General features: G+C 33.7%; 1 non-coding gene across 1 annotated transcript; it reads left to right on the forward strand.

The window, feature by feature from the left end:
* Positions 1-439: 439 nt before the first annotated feature.
* On the forward strand, positions 440-543 carry LOC113868242. The gene has a single exon (XR_003505264.1). It is a non-coding gene; the product is annotated as a small nucleolar RNA R71 (small nucleolar RNA).
* Positions 544-3,375: the final 2,832 nt, after the last annotated feature.

Genomic DNA, 3,375 nt, shown 5'->3' on the forward strand with positions numbered 1-3,375 from the left:
TGTTGTCTTTGAAAATTTCCCATATAATTAATTTGTTCTTGAGGTTCATTTGTTGGTGCATCACATGCATCATTGACATGATTTCCTCCACAAAAATCACAAGTCAAATGTTCTGGATTGGAGTAGCCTATCAGTTGCTTATAATAGAATGAGTCCAGCAATTTGTTGAGTTAGTGCAGCAATTTGTTCTGAAAACATTTGACTTTGCAACTGGTTTTGTGCAAGAAAAGTCTCAGGAATTTTAGCTTCATATCCTCCACTCCTTGTAGAGTATCTAGAATTAGAATTTTGATACATAGATGAAGCCATCATCTCTATAATCCATTGAGCTTATTCCAATGATTTAGTATTCAATGATCCTCCCGTAGCTGCATCAATCATGGTTCTAGTGGCTAGACTCATTCTATTATAGAAAGTTTCCAACTGCATCCATTCCAGTATGCAATAGTGCGGATATTTCCTCAATAATTCTTTATACCTCTCCTAAGCTTCATATAAAGATTCCCCTTCTTGCACAAATGATGTAGTTTCTCTTCTTAGTTTGGCAGCTTTAGATGGTGGAAAATACTTGGTAAGAAATTTATTGACAAGGTCTCCCCAAGTGGTGATGCTTCCTTGTGGTTGAGCTTGCAGCCAACATTTAGCTTTATCTCTTAATGAAAATGGAAATAATCTCAATCTAATTGCATCCTCGCTAACTCCATTCATCCTTATTATGTCACAAAGCTGCAAAAAGTTAGAAATATATAAGTTAGGATCATCCGAAATTGAACCAGAAAATTGATCTTGCTGAAGTAAATGAAGTAAAGCTGGTTTTATTTCAAAATGGTTGGCTTGTGTAGTAGGTCTGACTATAGAGGAGTTGTATCCATGCATGTTAGGCACTGCATAATCCCCTAAAGTTCTCATCATGTTTTATTCAGCCATTATCTTGAGGTGTTGGTGGTGTAGGAGAAGGAATTTGAAGTTCTTCCTATAACATCTTATATTTCTTTCCTCAATATATCATAAATTTTCATAAAAATTAATATGGTAAAGTAAATTTTCCTTCAAAAACTTTCTAATAAGAAAAAGAGACATTGAAATGGTATAAGGTTCATAGAGTAAAATTTCATTAATTCATAAGTACTTTAGAAAAACAAAGATTCTAAAGTTTTCATCAGCAACAAAGAGAAATAGTAGTTTTACAACTGTTTCAAAAGAATACTATAGAACTGAAATTATCCATTACATAACTCAAAATAACTAAGTCCTATAGCAGTTCTCATCCATCCATGCACTGTGAGCCTGGTACTATTCATCCTGGTTTCTTGAAAAATGTTGTGTAAGGGTGAGTCTCTACCCTACGTCTCATACATCACACATATTCATCACAAAACACATCTTATCACAATTAAAGAAACATCATGGCATTACATATCATAGTGCATATAAGGCATGTTCTCATCTCAACACGTATCGTATTCCACAGATTCATATTTTCTTTTTCTTTCTTTTATCTGCGCTTACCGCACCCTGTGGCCACAGTTATCTGATGCCTCTATCCTAAGGTCTTACACATCCATGTAAATAGTCACCGGATGGCCCAATGCAATACGGATACAACGCATGCAATAGATGACCCTTAGCAAAGGTAATGGTCAGGAGTCAAGTCAAGAAACGAGTGTGTGGCCATATGGTGCATTCGAACACAATTTTCCATGTACAATCCCAAATGTCACTCACCACCCTACATTTCCCCAAGATATACCATATCGTCTCCATCTTCCACTCCCCCAGTGTATCTCTATAACTATTTACATCATATCCTTTTTCATCTTATACTCTTTCGAGTATATTCACATGTTCACATATGCCATTTCTCATGTTCACACATATTTTTCGTCATATTTCCACATACTTTTCATCATATACATCAAACCATAGCATATTCATATTTACACATCATTTTTACATGAAACACAATATATTCAAACATGAAACATCCATCTCTTTGTATATTCCATATCATAAAATCATATCAACCATCCTTAATATACCTTATCATGCGCTATTTGAACACAATATCACATTTTCACCATGTATTCATCATAAAATCACATAAACAGCCAATTATTCTCACTTTTCACCGATTATTTCTCATAAAAAAAGGATTATTCCACATATAATCACATACATGACAAGATGAGAATACAAGTAATAAACATAACAAAATGATAAAGTAGAGCCCCTTTACCTTAAAACAGAGCTTTTATAAAGATTTAACCGAATATTTGAACTCTAGAACGGAGTTTTTCCTAAGAACATCATGAACATCTATAAGAAGAAGAAGAAGAAGAGAAATGAACGGTAAATCTAACTTCAAACTTAGAGAAACTTACTTGAAATCCTTTAGAACGGATGTAGAATCACAGATCTGAAGAAAAATCTAACCTTAGGAGGTTTAGTATGGGAGAAAATGGTGAGATATATAGCCTTAGAACCTTTGAGAACCTTGGATAGGAGTGAAGAAATGAAAATTTTGTGTGAAACCCCCTTTTTATAGAAAATTTTTGAATTTTACTGTTCACTGCTGGAAACACTGTTCACGCCAGAAACACTGTTCACGGTCACTATTCACGCCGAAAACACTGTGCACACGTACTGTACACAGATTGTACGCGGATGTGACGTCAGCCATGACGTTATGCTGATGTCATTGATGACATCATCGTCACTGTACATAGGCGGTTTCACTGTTCATACGCGGTTTACTGTTCATAGGCAGTTTTACTGTTCACTTTTTTTTTTAAAATAATATAAATTCTATCCAAATCTAATTCCAATTTATACTTTAACAAACCTCATTTTATTTAAATCAAAGTATGGGATGTTACACTTCTGATTTAAAAGTAGAAGGTGTAGATTCCAATTCTTACTCTTTCCTTGCTGAATTTTCTGCTCTTAATTCATTTCTCAGCCTCCTTAATATTTTGTCTATGTTTGGATCAAACACAATAGCAGTCTTGATTTTATTTTTCCCACGCATATAACACTAAGAAAAGTTGAACACAGCAGAAGCACTAAAAGAATGATGAGAATACAGAACAATATAGTGCAAAAAATTTATTTGCAGAATATCTTATGAAGAATTAAGAAAGAAACATAACATCTAAACATGTAACTACACAAAATACAGTGGCATAGAAATTATATAAAACTAGATAACAAAGGTGTACAGGAAAACTAGCAGAAAATCTAATACGAAATTCAATTAATAAAAATAAAATTTTCAAAAAGAAAATGGAGAACAAACAGCTCAATCTAGTTGTCTCCTTGCTACTAATGATATTAAAAATAAAGATCCCCGGCAACGGTGCCAAAAACTTGTTACGT

Source organism: Abrus precatorius, unplaced genomic scaffold (genome assembly GCF_003935025.1).
Source record: "Abrus precatorius isolate BTA unplaced genomic scaffold, Abrus_2018 Scaffold5, whole genome shotgun sequence".
In the NCBI taxonomy this organism is placed as follows: Eukaryota; Viridiplantae; Streptophyta; class Magnoliopsida; order Fabales; family Fabaceae; genus Abrus; species Abrus precatorius.